Source organism: Schistocerca serialis, chromosome 4 (assembly GCF_023864345.2).
Source record: "Schistocerca serialis cubense isolate TAMUIC-IGC-003099 chromosome 4, iqSchSeri2.2, whole genome shotgun sequence".
Classification (NCBI taxonomy): Eukaryota; Metazoa; Arthropoda; class Insecta; order Orthoptera; family Acrididae; genus Schistocerca; species Schistocerca serialis.
This window is the reverse complement of record NC_064641.1, coordinates 785,878,970-785,906,241: the sequence shown is the minus strand read 5'-3', so window position 1 is coordinate 785,906,241 and position 27,272 is coordinate 785,878,970. Positions and strand designations below refer to the sequence as shown.

General features: G+C 44.2%; 1 protein-coding gene and 2 non-coding genes across 3 annotated transcripts in view; all 3 read left to right on the top strand.

Annotated features, from left to right (window-relative positions):
- The window catches only part of LOC126474765 (protein-L-histidine N-pros-methyltransferase-like), a 479,354-nt gene that overhangs the window by 78,976 nt on the left and 373,106 nt on the right, over nucleotides 1–27,272 (top strand). The window lies entirely within an intron of this gene.
- Nucleotides 9,912–9,985, top strand: Trnat-ugu (transfer RNA threonine (anticodon UGU)). Its single transcript has one exon. It is a non-coding gene; the product is annotated as a tRNA-Thr (tRNA).
- On the top strand, nucleotides 21,625–21,698 carry Trnat-ugu (transfer RNA threonine (anticodon UGU)). The gene has a single exon. It is a non-coding gene; the product is annotated as a tRNA-Thr (tRNA).

Genomic DNA, 27,272 nt, shown 5'->3' with positions numbered 1-27,272 from the left:
TTCCTTCACTGCTTATTTGCAACGTCCAGAGAGAAGTGCTACGCGCCTTAGAGCACGTATCTTCTCTCTCTCGCAGTCACAAATCAAAGATCTCCGTTATGTAAAATTTTCTGTTATTTGAAATTTCTTTTATTTTTAAGTAATAAAATATTCACAGTCATTGAATGATCATACAATAAATAAATAAGCAAGTAACGGTCAGGAACGTGCAAAAGTTCTATAACAACAGCTAATTATTTAAATGAATTCCTCTTCTTCAGATGAATCATTTTTGTCTGCATCATCATCATCATCATCGTCGTCAGTTTCAGAGAGATACGATTCTTTGATACCGATTTGCTTTACTAGGTTTATTGTAATTTAATATACGTTGCAGCATTTCCCTTCCAACCTCCAGCCACAGCGTATTATTAATAAAGCAGTTAAAAGATTTAACTTCATTCTACTCCTCAGCTTGTTTTTTATTACATTCATACTGCAAAATAGTCTCTTAACATCGGCATTGGAATGAGGCAGTATTAGGAGAGTAATCGCAGAAGTCGCAAATTCTTTAGGTCTGGATTCCACTTGAGCATCTTTGAAATGCAATACTTCATGCCAATATTTTTTTCTATCTTTGGTCTCATTCAAGTTCAACAAATGAATTTGTCGCCACTGATCATCCACTCTTGCTATAAATTCTATAATTTTATTGAACTGAGCCATTATATCAGCTAGATTTTATTTGGTGTGATTGCATGTTCAACACTTACTCTGGAAATTTTCTTCATCAACGTCAAATTTTCTGGTAACCTGTTTTTTATTTCTTGAATCAGACTTACTATAAATGTTATGCACCGATTACGCTACATTTCTTCGTCTTTCCGTGGTAATCCTTTTTCTCTCATTTAAACCAACTATTTTTAAAGCGGAATCCAAGATAACATCTTCGATCGAAGAAATCACGAATATTTTGAGTAAAAATATTAGTTTTATTTATAGGAACGTAATTTTGCGACAGGTATATCTGTCAGGTTAGTCAGATCATCAAAAAATTTAGTGTGATCGGTATCTTTCGAGTCGAACATTTTGTTGACTCTGTTTATTTCAATTGCTATTGGATATAAAAATGAATACAAGTATATGCGTAATTAATCTCGTTCGGATACATAGCGTGCAATAACTCAGCCGTGTGATACCTTTCGCGGACTTTAGCTACGGAAAAGTGTTTCTAGCTCCGAATATTGCGTGTATATTCTTGATACAGCGGATTCTATTGATAACCACCTTGGCCGGCATGCTTGAACTAGTTTTGTTTTGTGTAACTTCTTATAAAGAGATTGTCTGGAAGAGGAGTGAATAAACCAGTCGTGTGTCTCCTTAATTAAAAACTCCAAATTTCTCGGTAAAAATTCTTTCGCAGCAGTTGAAACAGCCAGTTTTAAGGAATGGCACAAGCAACGTAATAAAATCAGGCGTGATACCTTTTCTTTCAATTTCGTAAATCCTTCATTATTTATTCCAGTCATGACAGAGGTATTATCTGTACCAATGTCCATTACATTTTCAAGTCGCAAATCTAATCGTTGAAGTGTCGTCTTTATAGCAGAGGCGATAGCTTCAGTACTACACTCGTGCAGTTCAGCAAGGTCAAGGTATGTAGGTACTATTTTTTGGTGTAATTTACTGTAATAAACTATAATCAATTCCAAATGTTTATGTACAGCAATATCAGTAGATTCATCAATTAATAAGCTAAACGAAATCTTGTTTTGGAACGTCAGTAAAATGTGCTGGTAACATGTTTTTTATTACTGAGGTGCATTAGGTTCGGTGCAGCTGAACCTTTTCGATATCTGTTTCATGACTGTGATTAATTACTTCTCCCAAACAGTGGACACCCTTATATTATTATTTATTACTGAGGTGCATTAGGTTCGGTGCAGCTGAACCTTTTCGATATCTGTTTCATGACTGAGATTAATTACCTCTCCCAAACAGTGGACACCCTTATATTATTATGCATGGCTGTGAATAATGCAAGTCTTGCTTCTTCCTTTTTTTTAATTTCCAATGGGCTCTGACTTAAAAGCGATTTTAGGCTGCATAGTTGCAACCTGCAACAATTTACTTAGTCAAAGAGGGGTCAAAGATGTAAAACTGGTCAGTGAATGACTAATCAGTTTTAAAAAAATGTTGCTTTTCATTTTGTTTTGTAGATGCTTGCTTCTGTGACATCCCATGAAACTTCATATCTCCACAGAGACTCCTTAAAACTGTTCCACAAAATTTGCACTTCGCTACCTGACCCTTAGTACTTTCCGTAACTTGAATCCAATCTTTTAAATGTGGATCTTGAAGCTAAGAACCCCGAAACTTGTGCGTATATTGTGGTTTCGGCGTAGTTATCAAGTCGTGAAGTAATACCATACACCGAGAATCACAGTTGTGCAGTGCACACGAGGAACGACGACAGTCGAGTTACCTTTTCTGCGCATCTGACGTGGCGTACCCTGCGTGAGCCAACAAGCGCTCAGTGGTTATCCGAAGCGACAATGAAAGAAGTGAGTACCCATTGTTTGAAACCGGTTGCTGCACTCCCTGCACCTGCACAAGCCGCATTCGTTCGTGAAATGAACTGCAGTATAAGTACGTGCTACTAAATACTGTTCATTCTATAGGGGATCCCCGCATGTAGCCTATCGAGTTTGATGTCACATAGTAATGCATGAGTGCTGTAACTTCCTGACAATTAAAACTGTGTGCCGGACCGAGACTCGAACTCGGGAGCTTTGCTTTTCGCTGGCAAGTACTCTGCTTACCTAGCTCAGCTGGTAGGGCACTTGCCCGCGAAAGGCAAAGGTCCCGAGTTCGAGTCTCGGTCCGGCACACAGTTTTAATCTGCCAGGAAGTTTCGTATCAGCACACACTCCGCTGCGAGTGAAAATCTCATTCTGGAAACATCCCCCAGGCTGTGGCTAAGCCGTGTTGCCGCAATATCCTTTCTTCCAGGAGTGCTAGGTCTGCAAGGTTCGCAGAATAGCTTGTGTGAAGTTTACAGGTAGGAGACGAGATACTGGTAGAAGTAAATCTGTGAGGACGGGCGTGAGTCGTGCTTGGGTAGCTCAGTGGTAGAGCACTTGCCCGCGAACGGCAAAGGTCCCGAGTTCGAGTCTCGGTCCGGCACACACTTTTAATCTGTCAGGAAGTTTCATATCAGCGCACAGTCCGCTGCAGAGTGAAAATCTCATTCATGAGTGCTGTCTTCGCAGTAAAAGTTAAATCCTCCGGAAATCAGGTAAAGTAGAAATAACGTATTTCGAAACATGTAAATAGCTAAGTGATTAAGAGATCGCATTTTCAGTAACTGAAACGGAATTGTACTAAACGACTATAATATCCACCAGCCACTGGAAACAATATTTCACCACTAAAAGGAGGGTAGAAACCACGAGTTTCAGTGGAAAATACACTAAGTCGGCAACACTACAACACTACATGCTGATGGACATTGCGTAGCACGACGCAGCCACTGCATAACTGGATTACACGCCTAGCCAGGCCGCGACAATAATAAAATTTGTGTGTCTGAATTCCTAAGGGACCAAACTGCGGAGGTCATCGGTCTCTATACTTATACATTACTTAAACCAACTTACGAGCCGGCCGTTGTGGCCGAGCGGTTCTAGGCACTTCAGTCCGGAACCGTGCTGCTGCCTCGGGCATGGATGTGTGTGATGTCCTTAGGTTAGTTAAGTTTAAGTAGTTCTAAGTTCCAGGGGACTGATGACCTCAGATGTTAAATCCCATAGTGCATAGAGCCATTTGAACCATTTGAACTAACTTATGCCAAAATAATAAATGTCGTGTGACTAGGGCCTCCCGTCCGGTACACCTTTTGCCGGGTGCAAGTCTTTCGATTTGACGCCACTTTGCGACTTGCGCGTCGATGGAAATGAAATGATGATGATTAGGACAACACAACACCCAATCCCTGTGGAGAGAAAATCTCCGATCCAGCCGGGAATCGAACCCGGGCGCTTAGGATTGACATTCTGCTGCGTCGTTGGATTTGGTCGTTGCGGACGTCACATGACATCCGGTAAAGTTCGTTTGTTGATGCCTCCACTCAGTTTTTTATTACAGAGGCCGACCAGCTCTCTGACCGAACACGCTGAGCTACCGTGCCGGCTAACACTCATCTACCGGGGACGGACAGTTATGCCAAGAACAACTCACACCCCGATGCTCGAGGGAAGACTCGAACTTCAGGCGGGAGGGGCCGCGCAATCCGTAACATAGCGCCTCAAACCGCACGGCCACTCCTCGCTGCGCGCGACAATAATAATAAAGGCTCTCCCTGTGCTGGAATCACATGAAGTCATGTGAGCACAAGACGTAGACACTGTGACATATGGAGGCTTGGATCGATCCAGGAGGCATGCAGGGATAGTGTAAAGGGTTAAAGCGCGTGTTAAGCGCGAAATCTGGGTTGGAGTCCCTGTACGGCACAAATTTTAATTTGTCGCAAATAAATTGTACAGCTGATGTCTCAGTTTGCGATCAAAAGTGAAGGTGCAGACGTTATAAGGTTTCCTTCACCTCTCCGGACTTCAGCTTCGATCAAGACATTCGCGCGCAGAGTCGGAGTCGACGAGGGAACGCACTCTGCTGCAGCCCCGCCTCGGATTACACGGCCCCAGCCGCCGTTCCTCCGCACCCCCGTGCCGGCGCTTCCGGAAGGCGCGGCCCCGCCTACGCCCCCGAGTTTAAAAACGCGGAGATGCGGCCGTGAGCGGGGGTTGCGCCGGCGGACTAGGCGCCGCGCGCGGGGCGCAGATAGCCGGCCGCGCCCCCACATACGTGCCGCGGCAGCGCGCCGTCGACTTAAAAACCGCCCTGTGTACCCAGACGGCCGGCGCGCCCTTTAAAAGATTCCGTGTTCTATCGCGCGCCCGCTGCATGAGCCCGGCGCGGCCCGGCCCGCCGCTGTCTCGGCTCGTCAGCGTCCCGAGGCGTCGCTGCGGCCCTTATTGGGTTATTCCGCCGTCCCGTAATACGGCTCCTTTTCTCCGCGCTGATGAGGCGCGCCACAAAGGGTCCGACCGCGTTAAAAGAACTGGAAATGAGGACGCCCGCCGTCTGGCGTGGGGGAACTACTACACTCATTCCCACGCGGTCCTCCTCCTCCTGTCTTACTCCAGACGCCCGCGCCTGATTAGAAGGGTCCAATCTGAGGCGCCGTCTGAGCGAGTCAAATCACGCTTTTCGTGTAATGGAATAAATCTGTAGCTATCGTGCCAGATTTCTTGATGTTTGTTTGCTTTTTCCGCGCCGAGGACATTCCTGCAGAATAGAAAATACCTATCTGCTTCTCAGCACTGTCCAAAAAGTGCAAATTCGCTTACGTTCAACGTACAACATCGCCAAGTGAATAATTTACCTAGCTATCCCCCATGATTATTCTACGAAGGACATTCAAAAAGAATACAAGACTTTTTTCTCGGCCAATTTCAGCTGAAAAAAGAATGCAGATTTCGTTGTGATACATCGTGGATATTCCCGTTTCAGCCCATCCTAACAAGGGAACCTCCCCATCGCAACCCCCTCAGATTTAGTTATAAGTTGGCACAGTGGATAGGCCTTGAAAAACTGAACACAGATCGATCGAGAAAACAGGACGAAGTTATGTAGAACTATGAAAAAAATAAGCAAAATCTTCCGAAGTAAGAATGATTTCAGGTGTGCCGCAGGGCAGTGTCGTAGGACCGTTGCTATTCACAATATACATAAATACTGAGGCTTTTGCGGATGATGCTGTGGTATATCGAGAGGTTGTAACAACGGAAAATTGAATTGAAAAGCAGGAGGATCTGCAATGAATTGACGCATGGTGCAGGGAATGGCAATTGAATCTCAACGTAGACAAATGTAATGTGCTGCGAATACATAGAAAGAAAGATCTTTTATCATTTAGCTACAATATAGCAGGTCAACAATTGGAAGCATTTAATTCCATAAATTATCTGAGAGTAAGCATTAGAAGTAATTTAAAATGAAATTATCATATAAAGTTGATCGTCGGTAAAGCAGATGCCAGACTGAGATTCGTTGGAAGAATCCTAAGGAAATGCAATCCGAAAACAAAGGAAGTAGGTTACAGTACGCTTGATCGCCCACTGCTTGAATACTGCTCAGCAGTGTGGTATCCGTACCAGACAGGGTTGATAGAAGAGATAGAGAAGATCCAACGGAGAGCAGCACGCTTCGTTACGGGACCATTTAGTAATCGCGAAAGCGTTACGGAGATGATAGATAAATTCCAGTGGAAGACTCTGCAAGAGAGACTCTCAGTAGCTCGGTACGGGGTTTTGTTGAAGTTTCGAGAACATACCTTCACCAAGGAGACAAGCAGTATATTGCTCCCCCCTACGTATATCTCGCGAAGAGACCATGAGGATAAAATCAGAGAGATTAGAGCCCACACAGAAGCATATCGGCAATCTTTCTTTCCACGAACAATACGAGACTGGAATAGAAGGGAGAACCGATAGAGGTACTCAAAGTACCCTCCGCCACACACCGTCAGGTGACTTGCGGAGTATGGATGTAGATGTAGTTTGATTAAGTTTCCACTGGTGGCGTCGCTATACATTGTCTTTCAAAACGGCATCTGTAACGGAGGTGCTTTCCGAGCAGATAACTGTCATTGAGTTTCTTTTGCGGAAAACCAGAGCATTGCAGATATCCATAGGCGTTTGCAGAATGTATCTGGACACATCGCAGTGAACAAAAGCACGGCGAGTCGTTGGTCGTGCGGTTTGTCATCATCGCAACAAGATCGCGAAAACCTGTTCGATCTGCAGCCTACCGCCCAGCGGCACAGAGGATGACAGACTAAAGGCCGAAATACTAAATGTCTTTTTCCAAAGCTGTTTCACAGAGGAAGACTGCACTGTAGTTCTTTCTCTAGATTGTCGCACAGATGAGAAAACTGGACTTCTCTGTTGGTAGTCCTGACACAATCGTCCATCAGTTGGTGCCTTTTCTCACTGTCAGTCTTTTTTTCCTTGTCGTCATTGTCATACACTCTGTCTCTCATTATCACTGGCTGTCGCGCCCACTTTCAGTCTCCACTTTCTCTGTATTTCTAACTCCCCCCCCCCCCCCCCCAATCATACACATACTCCCGCACGTCTCCTTCACTCCTGCCAAGCACTGTTCTGTCCTGTCAATTATATTCCACAGTCACTCTACCTTTCTCTTTCTTTTACACTGCCATTGTCTCCTCTCTTTCTCTAACACAACCACTGTCTACTATCTTCCAGTATTTATTGTATTGTATTGTATGTTAACCGGGGGCCCAGAAACGACGGAGAGGCTCCGTCCGCGCCGCAGCCGCAGTGGCCCGCAAATCCACGACGACTACCGCAGTCCACTTCACCCCTCCGTCGCATCACACCGAACCACTCTTTCAGGGTTATTGTGCGGTTCGGACCCCGGTGCCCCCCCCCCGCCCCCGCCCAAGGGAACGTCTCACACCAGACGAGTGTTAACCCTATGTTTGCTTGGTAGAGTAATGGTGGTGTACACGCACGTGGAGAACTTGTGTGCGCAGCAATCGCCGACATAGAGTAGCTAAGCCGGAATAAGGGGAACCAGCCCGCATTCGCCGAGGCAGATGGAAAACCGCCTAAAAACCATCCACAGAGTGGCCAGCTCACCGGACCTCGACAGAAGTCCGCCGGGCGGATTCGTGCTGGGGACCAGGCGCTCTTTCCCACTTCGGAAAGCAGTGCGTTAGACCGAACGGCTAACCGGGCAGGCTCCAGTATTTATTAATTTTCCGTTTATTTGCGACTGCCACAGTCTTCTTCTCTCTCAGCATAAAAAAGCCCTAACACGTTCGCACTCCAAAATTTTGGGGAAAATTTTTCAAGGTGCTGAGGAAGGCAGAATGAGGTAGTTGTAGTTTATTTATGTGGAACTGAAATAACGCAAAATTGCTTTTCCACTACAGACCAGATTTTACGTGTAAAAAGATTTTACATGTGCTTCAGTACCACAACGTGAGGTTCTCAGATAACGGAGACACTTTTCAGAATATTTCTCCTTGCTATGTCACATTATAAATTACGTTTTCGCTTGACAGCGGATTGTATGTGCCTGTTTTAGGTGTACAAGTAGAGTAATTTTGAACCTTTGTATCGCGAAAACGGATCAAGATATGAAGATAAAAATTACAATTATTCTCTGTGCATAGCCGTCTCACGATCCTTGGTTGAGTTTTCATAGCCAAAAATTAAGTTTTTGCGTTGTTTCTCGATAAAGGATAAAGTTGTTTGAAAACGAGGAGGCAGCTTCCCTAATCCGATGGGACCGATGACCTCGCTGTTTGGTCCCCTCCCCCAAATCAACCAATCAACCATTTAATCTTTATTTACGACAGACTGTTTCGGAATTTATCGCCATTGTCAAGTTCGTCTAGAATGATGTGACATCCATATTACGTCGGTAGTGGACAGTCTTATAACTGTCAGGGCTTTGATTAGATGGTAAATGACGTAAATATGACATCATGTTATTCTAGACACACTTGACAAGGCAATAAATGGCGAAACAGCATGTAGTGAATGAAGATTAATTATTAGAAGCAGCTATTCTGGTGGACCTTTTTAATAAGATGAAAGATCGTTGCAGACTGCCAGGAAACCCTTGTGAGGCTACGGGAAAGCAAGCACCGCGGTGAATCTGCTGTGGGTCTCTGGTCACTCAGGTGTTACTGGTAACGAGCAAGGTGATAGATTGGCAAGAGTAGGCGCAATTACTCCATTTATTGGACCGGAAGCTTTCCTATCACTAAGCCAATGGTAAAATCAAAACTACGTAGCTGGATCAGGAAGCAGCGCTTAGAACTTTGGACTAAGATCCCAGAACAAAAACACAGGAAGTTAATGATACCCAAATCATGCTTAAAGAGAAAATCTGTAGCTCCAAGCTTGAACAGGAAGCAAGTTAAATTCGTGCTAACTTTAATGACTGGCCCTGAGATCTTCATGAAACACCAGTACACGATGGGAATAGAGAAAAAGCCCTTAAGTGCAGACTGTGTAGTGAGGCGGATGAAACTGTACCACATTTATTCTTCCAGTGCTTCGCACTGGTGGCTAGAAGATAAAAGTATTTGCGTCGTTAATTCCTGAAGAAATTGTGGTTAACGGAGATCTAGTAGATACAGTCCTACTACTGCTTTAGGGTACTGGTTGGATTTACTAAAATGGCAGGGGAAGAGACCGCACAATAAACGAAGTTTCGGTGTGGACAACAGGGGGCTAGGACCACTGTTGTTTTGTCTCACTGGTTAAATCAAATCAAAATCCTATTATTTACTAATATGGTATCTGTTTTTTCGGACATGTCCGAAAGAACAGATACCACCGGTGACCAAGCAGATCGTTAGAATGAAATTACAATGAAATGACACCCGTAGCTGCTTACAGGCGTTGACATACGTCAACGGGGACAGATGAAAATGTGTGCCCCGACCGGGGCTCGAACCCGGGATCTCCTGCTTACGTGGCAGACGCTCTATGCATCTTAGCCACCGAAGACACAGAGGATAGTGCGACTGCAGGAATTTATCTCTGGCACGCCTCCCGCAAAACCCACATTCTCAACGTGTTGTCCCGCACTACATTCGTAGTGCTCCCGTAAATATATAGTTAAAGCTCACCGGCCACTTGACCATCTTCCTCTTCTGTGCGAATGCACAAACAGTGCCCGAACTCTTACGGGAACCGGCAACGCGCTGCGAGTAATGAGTATAATGGGCGGGGGCACTACGAATGTAGTGCGGGGCAATACGTTGAGAATGTGGATTTCGCGGGAGGCGTGCCAGAGATAAATCCCTGCAGTCGCGCTATCCTCGTGTGTCCTCGGTGGCTCAGATGGATAGAGCGTCTGCCATGTAAGCAGGAGATCCCGGGTTCGAGTCCCGGTCGGGGCACACATTTTCATCTGTCCCCGTTGATGTATGTCAACTCCTGTAAGCAGCTAAGGGTGTCATTTCATTGTAAAATCCTATTAGCTTCGTCTTTTGTATTACTTTCTACGTTTTTCATAAAAACACTTGTCATCTGCAGTGAGAAGAAATCTAATCCGATACTACAATTTCCATGTCCTCGGGTAGACTTTTTGACGTGTAAGATATCAAATGTCCAGAAGAAATCAGTGGTAGTCCTCCTGTAAGATGTTAACTAGGAAAGAATTGAGTCACCCCTAAAATAATTCCAGTATTTTGGAATTCCCTCCTCCGCAAAAGCTTGTGAACAAATGTCACTGAAGCCTGCGCTGAGGAAGTGCTAATGTTTACTGTACGACCAGTCGTTGATCTCACGTATGTGAAGTGGTACCAACCGCATGGAGGGTAATTTTCATTTCGGCCACGCGACCAGTAGGGAACGCACGGCGCGTGGAGAATTGAGGGAGGAGCAAAGTCGCGGTGATATAAAAGTAAATTCCCGTCCAAATAGGTACGGCTCGAGGGGTGTCTCATCAGGACCCTTTTTCCGTTTCGCAAATGTCTAGATTCATGAAGCCACCCTCCACATTTCCTTCGTTTCCATCCAATCATTCGCGCCCGCGTCTGCCTCCTGCGCCCTCCCCCACCTCCTTCTCTTCCACCACCCACTCCCCTGCCCCACCCCGTGCCCCCTGCCGGTTGTGTGCTCTCTTTCTCTTGCCCCTTGCCCTTTTCATCCCCCACCCCGCAGAATTCGACCCCGTCCCTCCCACTCCATTACCCACCTCTTCGGTCCTCGCGAGCGAAAAATGTTGCCTTTAACATTGACGCGCAGCCGCACACGGCGCCCATGTTCGCCAAGGCAGTGAGCACTGCTGAGGTGTCACTGTGTTTCGCTAGGAATCGCGCATGTACTGATACTGATATTGACAGTTTTTAAATATTTCATGTCTACGCGACGGTCACCAAAGCTGCAACAGCATGTTCCATTTGTATCAATGCTGAATGTGCCATTTAAAATGTTTCTGAAATGAATTTTTCACTCTGCACCGCTTCAACGCTGCAAGTCTTTTCTTTTTTTTTTCTTTTTTGTTGAAACTGTGTCTTGCCAGTTTATATATCCAGGCATGCACCAAAGCCCAACTCAGTGCACTCTGTGCTTTCTCTCTCCTCCTTTACTGTCTCGACTTAGTCTCTCCGTTGTAAGTTGTTTCACACTAGAGCCCCATGAAGACAAGTTGGAAACTTGTGGCCAGAATGAATCTCATATTTCAGCGGCGAAGTGTACGCTGTATTGTAGGCTCAGTTGATAAAGGACATTGCCCGCAACGCCAGAAGTCGCTGCAACATACAGAACTTCCTTGTCGGCAGATTTCTTTAAAAATTTACCATTCCTTTTGTGGAAACAGAGGGCGGGCGATTTTCGATGACGTCGAGGCGTTTATACAGGGTGCTCCATTGATCGAGACCGGGCCAAATATCTCACGAAATAAGTATCAAACAAAAAAACTACAAAGAACGAAACTCCTCTAGCTTGAAGGGGGAAACCAGATGGCGCTATGGTTGGCCCGCTAGATGACGGTGTCATAGGTCAAACGGATATCAACTGCGTTTTTTTAAATAGTACGTGTAGTACGTAAGGAAACATGAATGTTTTAGTTGGACCACTTTTTTCGCTTTGTGATAGATGGCGCTGTAATAGTCACAAACGAATAAACGTGTAAGTACGTGGTATCTCGTAACATTCCGCCAGTGTGGACGGTATTTGCTTCGTGACACATTACACGTGATAAAATGGACTGTTTACCAATTACTGAAAAGGTCGATATCGTGTTGATGTATGGCTATTGTGATCAAAATGCCCAACGGGCGTGTGCTATGTATGCTGCTCGGTATCCTGGACGACATCATCCAAGTGTCCGGACCGTTCGCCGGATAGTTACGTTATTTAACGAAACAGTAAGTGCTCAGCCACATGTGAAACGTCAACCACGACCTGCAACAAATGATGATGCCCAAGTAGGTGTATTAGCTGCTGTCGCGGCTAATCCGCACATCAGTGGCAGACAAATTGCGCGAGAATCGGGAATCTCAAAAACGTCGGTGTTGAGAAGGCTACATCAACATCGGTTGCACCCGTATCATATTTCTATGTACCAGGAATTGCATGGCGACGACTTTGAACGTCGTGTACAGTTCTTCCACTGGGCACAAGAGAAATTACGGGAAGGTGACAGATTTTTTGCACGCATTCTATTTAGCGACGAAGCGTCATTCACCAACAGCGGTAACATAAACCGGCACAATATTCACTATTGGGCAACGGAAAATCCACGATGGCTGCGACAAGTGGAACATCAGCGACCTTGGCAGCTTAATGTATGGTGCGTCATTATGGGAGGAAGGATAATTTGCCACCATTTTATAGACAGCAATCTAAATGGCGCAATGTATGCTGATCTCCTACTAAATATTCTACCGACGTTACTACAAGATGTTTCACTGCATGACAGAATGCCGATGTACTTCAAACATGACGGATGTCCGGCACATAGCTCGCGTGCGGTTGAAATGGTATTGAATAGCATATTTCATGTCAGGTGGATTAGTCGTCGAAGCACCATACCATGGCCAGCACGTTCACCAGATATGGCGTCCCCGGATTTCTTTCTGTGGGGAAAATTGAAGGATATTTGCTATCGTGATACACCGACAACGCCTGACAACATGCGTCAGCGCATTGTCAATGCGTGTGCGAACATTACGGAAGGCGAACTACTCGCTGTTGAGAGGAATGTCGTTACACGTATTGCCAAATGCATTGGTTGACGGACGTCATTTTGAGCATTAGTTGCATTAGCGGTATTTATAGGTAATCACGCTGTAACAGCATGCGTTCTCAGAAATGATAAGTTTACAAAGGTACATGTATCAGATTGGAACAACCGAAATAAAATGTTCAAACGTACCTACGTTCTGTATTTTAATTTAAAAAACCTACCTGTTATCAACTGTTCGTCTACAATTGTGAGCCATACGTTTGTGACTATTACAGCGCCATCTATCACAAAGCGAAAAAAGTGGTCCAACTAAAACATTCATATTTCTTTACGTACTACACGAATATATAATAAAAATGTGGGTTCCTATTTTTTTTAAAACGCAGTTGATATCCGTTTGACCTATGGCAGCGCCATCTAGCGGGCCAACCATAGCGCCATCTGTTTTCCCCCTTCAAGCTCGACAAGTTTCGTTCTTTGCAGTTTTTTCGTTTGACGCTTATTTCGTGAGATATTTGGCCCGATCGCGATCTGTGGATCACCCTGCAATGGGAACATTTCACTGGTCACACAAGTTATGGGATAGTGATACGCACATATATGGATGGCGGTTGCATCGCGTACACAAGATATAAAAGGTCCTTTCATTGGCGGAGCTGTCGTTTGTACTCAGATGATTAACGTTAAAAATGTTTCCGACGTGATTATGGCCCACGACGGGAATTAACAGACTTTGAAAGCGAAATGGTAGATGGGCTATAACCATGGACCATTCCATTTCGGAAATCACTAAGGAATTCAGTATTTCAAGGTCTACAGTGTCAATTAACGACCGAGAGCAGCGGCTTTTGCGTAGAGTTGTCAGAGCTAAGTGACAAGCAACATTATGTGTAATAACCGCAGAAGTCAATGTTGGACGTACGCCGAACGTATCCGTTAGAACGGTGCGGCGAAATTTGGAGTTAATGGCTTGAGCAGCAGACGACTGGCGCGAGTGCCGTTGCTAAAAGCACGACGTCACCTTCAGTGCCTCTCCTGGGCTCCTGGTCATATGGGTTGGACCCAACACGACTGAAAAACTGTAACCATGTCAGGTAAGTCCCGATTTCAGTTGGTAAGAGCTGATAGTAGGGTTCGAGCACGGCGCAGACCTCACGAAGTCATGGCACCAGTTTGTCAACGATGCACTGTGCAGGCTGATGGTGGCTTCATAATGGTGTGGCCTGTGTTCGATAAATGACCCAGGTTGTCAACAGGTCACTGTGCAGGCTGATGGTGGTTCCATAATGGTGTGGGCTGTGTTTACATGGAATGGAAAGAGTCTCCTGGTCCAACTGAACCGGTCATTGACTCGAAATGGTTATGTTCTGCTACTTGGAGACCAGTTACAGCCATCATGGACTCCATGTTCCAAAAAACGATGGAACTTTTGTGGATGACAATGCACCACTTCACTAGGCCACAGTTGTTAGCGATTGGTTTGAAAAACGTCCTGGACAATCCGAGCAACTGATTTGGCCACCCATATCGCCCGACATGAACACCATCGAACATTTATGGACGGCTGTAGAGGCAGCAGGGCTCATTATTTCTGCAGTGGACTTCCAACGAGCTGAAGAGTCCAGGCCACGTGGAGTTGCTGCACTACGCCGGACAAATGGAGGTCCTGCGGGATATTAGGAGGCGTCCCATGACCTTTGTCACCTCAATGTATATTTCCATTAAAATAACTTCATGACTGACGGTTCAGCAAGTCGAGTGGTAAAGCTAGCCACCAGTCAGTGGCACGACAGGACTTAAAAAAGTAAGTTACACCTGTCGTCACATACTAAGACCAATGCGCACTGTCAGAAGAGGGTTCACGTTCTGGGTTTCCTACAGAGAGTTCTGTTGCGGTACGGATAACAAGTGCATCACAGCCTCGGAGTAAAATGTCGCAGCAACTGGGTACGTACTTCAAAGTTAAAGCATACGGGGATAGTTCGATTCTTGCAATGAAAAACGTCTAAACTGCACACAGATTCACCGTGACATTCTGCTGGTGTACGGACTAAATGAAGTTTCGCGTCCAGCCATGATGAAATGGTCCCAATAATTCGACCGAGGGGCACAGATGTGGGTGACACTGACCGAGAAGGCAGGCTATTGACATCGACCACAGACGACATTGCCCAGTCAGTTGAAGAAATGAATCGCTGCTGTCGCAGATTTCCCAAAAATGAGAACGTCCTCTCAGTGGTTGTCGAATGGCTCTGTCACCAAGAAACAAACTTCTCTCGTCGATGATCTGAACGAATGATAGAACGTTCCGACCGTTGTTTACAGATCCTTGGAGACTGGTGGAAAATAGTGTCATGTATGAGTGTCATTTAGGAGCAGCATTCGATAAAAGTTGCGTGGCCTGTTGCAGTAAGTACAACTTACTTTTTGAAGTCCGCTCGTGGTTCTTTCTCGAGCGGTACGTTCTCGCTGTTTCCAAGCACAATGAGAGCCTCTTCAAGTGAGTCAAAAATCATCTATTCATTCACTCAGTGACCATACTGACACCGAAACGACAGATAACAGGGAAATGGCCGAAATACTGAATTCGGTCTTCCGAAATTGTTTCACCGCGGAAGATCGTAACACGGTCCATCCTTTCAGTCGTTGTACGAACGTCGAAATGGCAGATATTGAGATAACCGATAGCGGAATAGGAAAAAAAAAACTATAATCGCTTAGTAGTGGAAAAGCGTCAGGACCAGGTGAGGTAGCTATTAAGATTCTACAAAGATTATGCCAAAGACCTTGCTCACCTTCTGGCAGTAATCGCTTGAGCGACGAAGGATACCTAGTGACTGGAGGAAAGCGCAGGTCATTCCCGTTTTTAAGAAGGGGCGTAGGACAGTTTCACACTATTATAAACCTAAGTCGTTGTCGTTGACGTCAGTCTGTTGTAGAATTTTGGAACATGTTTTATGCTGAAGAACTCTCCTCTATAAAAATCAAAATAGATTCCGCAAACAGAGATCTTGCGAAACTCAGCTCGCACTGTTCTCCATGAGATCCACAGCACCGTAGACAATGGCGCTCAGGTTGATGCCCTATTCTTCAGGATGGAATTTGACACCGTCCCGTACTGCCTTCTAGTGAAAAAAATACGAGCTTCTCGAGTATCTGAGCAGATTTGCGACTGGATTCATGACTTTCTTGCATATATGACTCAACACGTCGCTCTTACAGGAACAAAACCGACAGATGTACGATTATTTTTTGGAGTACCCGAAGGAAGTGTGATAGGACCGTTACGGTTTACAGTATGTACAAATGATAGTGGGAAGCTTTGGATGCTGTTTAACGCTGTTCATGATGGATGCGGTTGTCAATAACAAAGTAGCATCGCAGAAGATAGTAACGATTTGCAGAATGACCTCCAGGGAATGCACGAATGTTGCAGGCTCTGGCAGTTCACTCTGACCGTAAATGAATGTAACATATTGCGCATACATAGGAAAAGAAATCCACTACTGTACAGCTACATTATTCATGACAAACCGCTAGAAACAGTATTTACTGTGAAATATCTGGGAGTAACTATCCAAAACGACCTTAAGTGGAATGACCGCAGAAAAACAAACAGTGGGAAAAGCAGATGCCAGACACATATTCAGAGGAAGAATCTTAAGAAACTTAACTCTTCCACAAAGGAAGTGGCTTATAAAGCGCTTGTTCGACCGATTCTGGAGTATTGTTCATCTGTCTGGGATCGCTATTACGTAGGACTCATAGGGGAGAGAGAGAGAGAGAGAAAGAGAGAGAGAGAGAGAGAGAGAGAGAGAGAGAGAGAGAGAGTGAGTTAGAGAGGGGGGTGGGAGAGAGAGAGAGAGAGAGAGAGAGGAGGTTTAACAAAGAGCTGCGCGTTTCGTCACAGGATCGTTTAACCGGCGTGAGAGCATTACCGAGATGTTCACCAATCTCCACCCACCGGTAGACGTTACAAGAGAGGCATTGTGCATCACGGAGAGGTTGACTACTAAAATTTCGGGAGAGAAGTTTCCGGAAAAAGTCGTACAACATATTTCTTCCACCCACACGTCTCGCGTAAAGGCCACGACGATTAAATCCGAGAAATTAGAGCCAATACAGAAGCTTACCGACAATAATTCTTCCCACGCGTTATTCGCGGGTGGAAGAGGGTTGGAGGGCTCAGTCAGTGGCACAATAAGTACTCTCCGCCACACACCATTAGGTGGCTTGCGGAGTATGACGTAGATCAGTGTTTTTCAACCTTTTTGAATACGCGACCCCGTCCAAGTAAAAATATTCTGGCGACCCCCCCGAACCATAATAAAAGTATGTCAGCAATTTCAAAGGCAACGTATTTTCTTTCTATTGATACTATACAGATCGAGAAATCAAGTGCATTGTGAAAAGAGATCGCAGTGCTCTGCGGGCGGAGATATAATTATATTCTTCGCAGCGTTAGAGGCGTAGGTGTGACAAAGAGTCAGCGAAGGCATAGTCGCGCGTTTTCGGTCACTACAATCTGTTGTCCTAATACGCCAGCAAGTACCGACGTGATTACTGTCTTCGCTCTTCGCTCTGAGCGAGAATAAAATGGACAAGGTTTTTTTTTTTCTTTTTTTCTTTTAGCCATGCTGCAACTGCTTTCTCCTGCGACCGCGAACCCCTGAGCAAGGCTTTGCGATCCCCCAAAACACTGATGTAGATAATTGGCTTCATGCCGGCGACACTGGATGCCCCCACCTCTCCCATAGCAGTCATACAACCACAAAGTTATTTGTTTTAAGGTGTAACCCGGTCCAAAATAATAAAGAAATGAACGAACAGAGGTCTTTGTCGTGGAGACTTTTGGGTTCTCACCTGGAGTTTTTTAAGCATCCCACCCAGTGCTAGTGAACTGTCGGAACGCAGATATGGAGCTACTACTTCAGAATAATCTGAAGCGCTGCCGGCACGTAGCACATTTCATTGCCGATTGCCATTCGTCTTCTAGTACTTGATATTGATTCTCCAGTGATTCAGTGTTTGTAAAATTGTGCATTTGTTAACCGTCCGTAGCGTTACTGCTGTTTGGTGCTGTTATTTCGCGACGAAACATGAGCTCTGTCGTGGAGACGAGTGTCTAATCGACAATTAATGATTATACACTCCTGGAAATGGAAAAAAGAACACATTGACACCGGTGTGTCAGACCCACCATACTTGCTCCGGACACTGCGAGAGGGCTGTACAAGCAATGATCACACGCACGGCACAGCGGACACACCAGGAACCGCGGTGTTGGCCGTCGAATGGCACTAGCTGCGCAGCATTTGTGCACCGCCGCCGTCAGTGTCAGCCAGTTTGCCGTGGCATACGGAGCTCCATCGCAGTCTTTAACACTGGTAGCATGCCGCGATAGCGTGGACGTGAACCGTATGTGCAGTTGACGGACTTTGAGCGAGGGCGTATAGGGGGAATGCGGGAGGCCGGGTGGACGTACCGCCGAATTGCTCAACACGTGGGGCGTGAGGTCTCCACAGTACGTCGATGTCGTCGCAAGTGGTCGGCGGAAGGTGCACGTGCCCGTCGACCTGGGACCGGACCGCAGCGACGCACGGATGCACACCAAGACCGTAGGATCCTACGCAGTGCCATAGGGGACCGCACCGCCACTTCCCAGCAAATTAGGGACACTGTTGCTCCTGGGGTATCGGCGAGGACCATTCGCAACCGTCTCCATGAAGCTGGGCTACGGTCCCGCACACCGTTAGGCCGTCTTCCGCTCACGCCCCAACATCGTGCAGCCCGCCTCCAGTGGTGTCGCGACAGGCGTAAATGGAGGGACGAATGGAGACGTGTCGTCTTCAGCGATGAGAGTCGCTTCTGCCTTGGTGCCAATGATGGTCGTATGCGTGTTTGGCGCCGTGCGGGTGAGCGCCACAATCAGGACTGCATACGACCGAGGCACACAGGGCCAACACCCGGCATCATGGTGTGGGGAGCGATCTCCTACACTGGCCGTACACCACTGGTGATCGTCGAGGGGACACTGAATAGTGCACGGTACATCCAAACCGTCATCGAACCCATCGTTCTACCATTCCTAGACCGGCAAGGGAACTTGCTGTTCCAACAGGACAATGCACGTCCGCATGTATCCCGTGCCACCCAACGTGCTCTAGAAGGTGTAAGTCAACTACCCTGGCCAGCAAGATCTCCGGATCTGTCCCCCATTGAGCATGTTTGGGACTGGATGAATCGTCGTCTCACGCGGTCTGCACGTCCAGCATGAACGCTGGTCCAACTGAGGCGCCAGTTGGAAATGGCATGGCAAGCCGTTCCACAGGACTACATCCAGCATCTATACGATCGTCTCCATGGGAGAATAGCAGCCTGCATTGCTGCGAAAGGTGGATATACACTGTACTAGTGCCGACATTGTGCATGCTCTGTTGCCTGTGTCTATGTGCCTGTGGTTCTGTCAGTGTGATCATGTGATGTATCTGACCCCAGGAATGTGTCAATAAAGTTTCCCCTTCCTGGGACAATGAATTCACGGTGTTCTTATTTCAATTTCCAGGAGTGTATAATGGTAACTGTATTTTACAACCTGTCCAAAAAGAGTATTCACCTGTAACGCAGAGAAATGTGGTACGTAAGGCCACATAAACAATTTGTCTAATAATTAATCTTAACAAAGTTTCGAAAATCTTTTTTATTTCTTGTAAACTACATTACTTAATGGCTTGAAATGTAAGCGCTGCTGTTTATGACCACCGCCAGTATGACTAAAATGAGCGATTGTTTGGGCTCGTCGACCACGGTTTGTTGCGTTGTTAAACAGCATCTCGTGACAGGGGGCTGTGGTGGGCGTGGTGTTACATTGTTATTTCAGAGAGAGATAACTTGAATTTGTGAGACGAAATTAACCGTACCGCTGTGAACCAACTCAACGGTCACAGAGCATAATTTCACCAGGGGATGCAAGACATTGCATCAGCATGACGGTGGTGGACTGTAGAGTTTTATTTCGAATGTCTGTACATTGTTAGGAAACGGTTGCAGATGAACCATTCTCCAGTGCCACATCTTCTTGGAGCCTGTTCATCTGTGTATTGAAGGCAGTCATTGATTTGGACAGGGAATAACCGATACCAATGGGACACTGCCTCTGGATACAATGATCTGCTCGGTACAGGCAGCGTCGTGCCTGTGAGAACATTGAGTACATAACGTCCTGCCCGACGAAGCTAGTTTAAAAAAAAAGTCACCGTGACCGTCACAAAAGGTTCTAATCTTACCTTTGCAGAAGTATTAGTTTGCTGTCTGGATACACCGGATGCTGGTCATCGATGACGTCCACATTTCTTGTCGCCATCACGCATCTATATTGCCCCATCAGGGAGGTAGGAGACAGAAGATTTGAATGCTAGCGTCTTAGAGCAAAGGGGAGAAGAAAGTGCCACGGCTATCCCTGAAAAACAAAAAAAGACCTCTTCGACAGTATGGACCGATGGCAGGGCTGTTGGCGTACTGCCAGCAGCAGATTTTCGTGCAAGTGTACAAAGTTGTCATTGTTACTGCTCACTTATGATACCTGTTGGACCGACGGCAATGGTCTCAATCCTATAACATGCCAATGGCATTGTCAGAGAGGTCAGCGTAGATTGTCATACGGGTTTAAATTATGATTTGTGTGTTGTCAGCATTCCTGTTTCAATCTGATGTCAGGCTGTATAAATATAGATGGCAAAAGCAGATTGGCTGAATTGCAGCCGCTCGCATGCGTCATCTTATCTGCGTCGTTTGGGTTTGAACTTGCCATATACGGTCAGTTGTGTACTATAGTATGTTTTTGGTCTGCTGTGTTTGCATCTATCGTTGCTTCATTCTGAGTTGCACACGGGAGACGCCATAGAGATGAGTGTCATTGGACAGGTTACATGATCAAAGTAGGACGAATTATTTATGAAATGAAAGGGATCGGTGGAAGATAATACTAACTATAAATTTAGCAAGAATTAGTCGAGCATACTATCAGTTGTGGTTTCGAATGCGCCACATGTTGGTAACAACTTTCTTCATATGCACAACTCGAAAGAGCTGTATAATACAAAATTTGTTTTGCCTTATGTTACCGTTTTTGAATTTAATGAAATGTATAACACGTAGTAACTCAAAATATGCTTTTGTGGATGAGAACATCGTTCCCAGGACCCCTCCAAATGTTGAACCGCGTAAGTTATCATTGTCATTCCTACAACACGGAATTATGTGTTCTCTCACTTGCCACCGTCATATCAGGAAAGGATGAATGTGTTGTTTTTCGTTCTTCAAAATATTATCCGAGTTTTATTCCAGCGGGGAAATTCTATTCTCAATGTCACATGGGGCGATGTAGACTACTTCTATTTATCGTAGCTACTACTTCACTGTGACCTCCCCGTTCATCCGACACGACGTCTATTCTACGTATCGACGATTTATTCACATGATGCAGTCGTAATGTTTGTCCAGTGGCCAACAGAGATAAACCTAGGCATCGGATAAATGCACCCCCTTATAGATGTCGTATACTGTACATTTGGCAATTAGCCTAGTTCTGATGCAAAGCATAGATAGCTCTTTTTGATGAGATGTTTTATAGTATACAGTAAACAAATCTTGAGATGGCTAACGCTGTCTTCAATAACATTAGAAGTTTTATAATGTTGGTTTCCTGTTTTTCTGTGCTCTAATAGAACATATGCGATACTAAAAGTGATTTACATCTGTTTTTTCTTGGTGTTGGCGTTTGAATTATTTTCAGCGTTCTCGAAAGAACAGTTACTGTTGATGACCGTGCGCTATTCATCTGTGTCCTCGGTGGCTCAGATGGATAGAGCGTCTGCCATGTAAGCAGGAGATCCCGGGTTCGAGTCCCGGTCGGGGCACACATTTTCAGCTGTCCACATCGAGGTATACCAACAACACCTGTCGGCAGCTGAGGTTTTCAGTTAGTCATCATTTAACACCGTAAGTGTCTGATAGCGTGGAAGATACGGAGCAGATTAGATAAACTATACTCAGTTGGGTTAAAATGTACGATAAGGGCCTCCAGTTTTTCGAACATAAAACGACTTAAGTTTCGTATATTTAGTTGGTGGGACGTCTGTATCAGTTTCATTTCATTTCGCTTCATTTTATCGTACACATTAAATAATGTAAAACATTTTCTTTTGCTTCATAGAACTTTATGATTGTAGTTTGAGGAATAATGGATCGTGATAGAGTGTAGCGTGCTGGTAAACTATGTGCAGTAGAGACTGAAGGGAGTAGTTGTTGAAGAAATAGCAATAAATTAAAAAACCAAGAAGGAACGTTATTGAATTTAGGAAGTTCGTGTTGTGCTGCAAAATTAACAAGGTGATGAAAGTAAAGATTAATCTCAAGGAATAATATTAAAAGAAAAAGAAATCTGTTCATTCTGGGAATTGTGTTTTCATTATTCTGCCAGGGTTACTTACATTTGGGTTTCTGTAAAGATGAAATAAGTTAAGTGGGTGAAACTGTGATTTAGTTATTGTTCGTGGCCTACGAGACCTTGTCAGTGTAAATAATTTACGATATTGGAGTATTAAGGTCTTTATTTGGATAAACTAATAAAATAATTTCGTTATGCTCTTGACTTACTCGTTGTCATTAATGAGATGCGAGTTCGAACGTCAAAAGTAACACCTTCACTTAATTGCATTAAAAATTCATGAACCCCGTTCTCCAAGAAGGGTGAAGAAATTAAGGGTGTTGGAGTAACTACATCTGCATATTCATTGCCGACTAAATTCTTCAAAATCTCTTTCAATCAAGAGCGTTTACTGAAAACCGGAAGATTTTACAAAGTATCTCAACGTCTGAATTTTAAATTACGGCTTCACCCTTAATCTTAATGTCTGGATATAATCGAGCCGGTGCTTGACATTAGTTTAAGCGTCAGATAATTATCGTTGCAGGGATTTCTTGAGCTTAAAACAGAATAAGAGTCCCGTCTGTTAACATCTGGCTCGCGTAACTTCGTTATATTCGTTGTTATCTCCATTTGAGAATGAATTCTCCGCTAAACGTGGGCTTGCCAAGTCCTCCCTGTTTACATACAAATAACAGAGGACTGGCGTCCTTGGTTTCTGTTCTTGCCGTGTCGTGTGAACGCTAATCTAACAAGTTAACCTACCCAAGGAGAACACATCTATTTTGATTGGGTGTGAATATGTTGTAGTTTAGAGCAAAATAAGACACACAATTTTTTTATACGTGCCCATGTAGCTATTAGGGGGACGAAACACTCCCCTGAAAAAAGCTGAGTTTAATATTTCTGAATGAATACCGTTGAAATGGTAACAACTGTCCACCACTTCCTGACGGAATGCCCATTTTTTAACCGTTTACGTCCCCGCTTGGCTTTGCCGTCTGAGTTATCGGCCGTTTAGCAAATGACGCCATGGTTGTCGACCTTGTTTTACTTTTTATCCGACAAAACAATATGGCGAAGGCCATTTAATTGTTAGTTTTGGACCTCCGTTTCTGTATGGTCTCTTTTAGCCCTTTTTCCACGTGCCTGTTTTTAGCTGTCTTCTATTATGTCAATTGGGAATGACGTATAATTGTTTTTGAACTCCTCCCTGTCTACGTGTTGTATAGTTTTGACTTTGGCGTGTATGACCCCAGTTGTTTTTTGCGCCCTAAAGCAAAACAAAACCAAACCAAGATACAAAAAAACTGCAAAGTAAAGTTCCATGGTTTTTATGCATTTCAACGGTGCACCTAGATTTGTCGAAAAAATCATTTTTTTTCGAGATCCTCTCCCCCGCACTGTTTTATTTTTCATTTCGACATTTTGCTAATAGTAAAATGTGTAGCATTGTTAATAGCACATTTAATGATATAAGATGAAGTGGTATTCCAAAGACACATTTGTCAGAAATAAGCTAGAAATATCAGTACATCGCTATACGCATGTCCGATGTTTGTCCGCTTCAATGCCGTTTGTCATGTTGGGTTGTTTAACAAGTCTGTCCCATGTAAATATATTCTAAATTGTATATGCTACATATATTGTTCTATATGTTTTTTCTTTTAATTTTATGAAATATCTTGCGTTGTATTTGTGTTTTCTTTTTACATTTAGTGTATTTTTTCCAGGTTGTAACCTTTCCAGATTTAATTATGTTAGATTTGAAATTGTTTGTGCATTATAGTTAACGTTATTGTAAATCTTTACAATAATGAGGGCACTCTGAATTTTTTTGGTTAAAAAATGTTGTATGCATTTCGAATTCGAAAAAAATGTGTCTTCGAGAAATCGGGATGCATTTTTTAAAATCTGTTACCACTTCAACGGTAGTCATTAAGAAATATTAAACTTCATTTCTTTCAAGAAGGTGTTTCAGGCACTTAACAGCCGTATGAGCACATATAAAAGTATGTTTGTCTCTTATTTTGCTCTGCACTACTACATATTCAATGCCGATCAAAATAGAATTGTATCGCTTGGGTAGGTTTACTTGTAAGTATGGGCGGTGCATTTTCCACGGTGAGAACGCCTGGGATGTCAGTGCACTTACTCGTTTCCTGATAATGGCCTGTGCTGTATATCGTTAGCGATTACTAATTGAATTGGATTAGGTGATCAGGGAGCGTGTGTTAGGGGCTCCGGAAAGGCTCAAAATCATGAAAAGTTCAATTTTTACTTTTTTGCGTTTTCTGAATCTGCAGACTATTACCTTTTAATAGATATATAATTTATTCAATTCTGAAGACTACAACTATTTTTAATTTTTTTTTGAAATGTGTTCTACATGGGCGTGACCCACTGTGGCGCTGTTAAACTGCTGTCAAATGGTGTTATTATTAACGTCCGTGTTCATCAGGTACATTTTAGTGATGTGAGATAAAGTATGTGTTGTAGCTAACCTGTGATGGTTCAATATATAGCGCTGGTGTGATTGTCGATTGTTTCATGTTTATTTACTCTATCGTTATCTCGAAAATATTCGTAATTAATTCTGTTTCTTGAGTCTCTGTTTTGTTGAAGTATAATAATGAGTAAAAGTAAAGTTATTAGAAATCCTCTGAAGGCTTTTAAGAAAAGGAGAAATGTTGGAAAGCCAAAGGTATGTGTTATTACTGTAAACAATAAAGACGATAACCAAGTGAGTGAACCTAACCTCTCAAGTACACCTGCCCATAGCAGTCAAAGTGCGAAAGAAAATACTTCACAGAAGAAGCTTGGTTCAATGAGTGAAAACTATGAATGTTTTATGGGCGAATCGGATGTGAATGAAATATTTGATATGTCGGTTCTCAAAGGAATTTTTTCAAACTGTGTAAGATGTATTCACTGTAGTGAAGTTGGTCTGGAACTCTCCATAATAAAGCACGTAGGACTTGCTAGTGAAATACAACTGAAATGTGATAAGTGTTCATACATGAGCACCTTTTGGAACAGTGTTGCAGTAACTGCAACTGAAGAAAATGGTAGCAAAATCTACGAACACAACAACGAGCGATGCTTGCTTTAGACATGGAACGCCTTCGGGCTGCAGACAGGGCTGTAAAGAGTCTAGAAATACAAGCAAGAGTAAACAGGAGGAGGAACAAGAGGAAGCTGGAGGAGGAGTTTGCAGAGGATGAAGATAATCCATCCAATGGACCTGGAATGCACTAAAAAGTTAATCCAATCTTTGTCGCTCGATTCCCAAAACTTTTATTTTCTCATACTAATTACATGTTTTCTAAGGATCTTCCAAACATATTTGTTTCAAACTTTCAGTAAATGTTACACAGTACCTTCTGCATAATGTAACACAGCCTTTTTCCAAAAAACTGTATATTTTTGAATATATAAATAAAAAATTGCAAAAAATGTTGTGAATTTTCATTACAAATGAAAAAAATCATCTTTAATAACTGAACTAAAATTTTGTAAAATCCGTGTGTTAAGTTGTAGCCCATATTCCAATAAATAATCTGTAAAAAGTTCAACTTCCTACCTCAAATACTTTGTGAGGAAAGATGTAATTTATAAGCGTTATTTTAACATTGCAAGTATAGGGCGTTCCGGAGCCCCTTAAAGAACGGCAAAAATTGAGGTATTAAAAACGGCTTATGAAATTCTTAAAACAACAAAACAAGATATTGATCGCCCTTTAAAATAGGCCACCGGTCGACTCGGAGCTCTGTATATGACGTGAAACTAGTACCAGGCGATCTTGTTATCTTTCCACAGCTGAGGTAAATCGTGGTAATGACGTGGTGTGTGTCTGTGGCAGCTGATCGTACAGAATCTCCATAGTAAGCAAGGTCGTCGTTAGAAACGTGACAGAAAGAAGTTACCGTGTTTGCACGTGCTCATCAAATTCCGGCCGAACAGGTGTCCAAAGACCCAACGTTACTGACTAATCGTCCTGTGATTCTCAGCTGATAGGCGTCACTTGATGCGGATATGGATGGGCAGGAAGTCGTCAGGAGTGCCCCAGCGAGGTGTGTTAGGACTGCTGTTATTGTCTGTATGCATTAGTGATTTGGTGGACAGGGTGAGCAGCAATCTGCGGTTGTTTTCTGATGATGCTGTGGTGTACGGTAAGGAGTCGAAGGTGAGTGACTGTAGGGTGATATGAGGTGTCTTAGATGAAATTTCTAATTGGTGTGATGAATGGCAACTAGTTCTAAATGTGGAAAAATGTAAGTCAATGCGGATGGGTAAGAAGAACAAACCTGTAACGTTCGGATACAGTGTTCCTGCTTGACACAATCAAGTCGTTTAAATATCTGGGCGTAACGTTGCAAAGAGATATGAGATGGAACGTGTATGTAAGGACTGTGGTAGGGATGGCAACTGGCCGACTTCGGTTTATTGGGAGAATTTTAGGAAAGTGTGTTTCACCTGTAGTGGAGAACGCTCATAGGAAGATAGTGCGACCTATTCTTGAGTACTGCTCTAGTGCCTGGGATCCGTACCAGGTCGGATTGAAGAAAGGCATCGAAGCATTTCACTGGCGGGCTGCTAAGTTTGTTACCAGTGGGTTCGAACAAAACGTGTTACAGAGATGCTTCGGGAACTCAAATGGAAATCCCTGGAGGGAAGACGACGTTCTCTTCGAGGAACACTATTGAGAAAGTTTGCCGGCCGCAGTGGCCAAGCGGTTCTAGGCGCTACAGTCCAGAACCGCGCGACCGCTACGGTCGCAGGTTCGAATCCTGCCTCGGGCATGGATGTGTGTGATGTCCTTAGGTTAGTTAGGTTTAAGTAGTTCTATGTTCTAGGGGACTTATGACCTCAGCAGTTGAGTCCCATAGTGCTCAGAGCCATTTGAACCATTTGAGAAAGTTTAGAGGACCGGTATTTTAAGCTGACTGCAGAACGATTCTACTGCCGCGAATGTACATCGCACGTAAGGACGACGAAGATGAGATACGGTAAATGTGGCTTGCGGAGTATGTATGTGGATGTAGATAATGAAAGGTAGATGGCA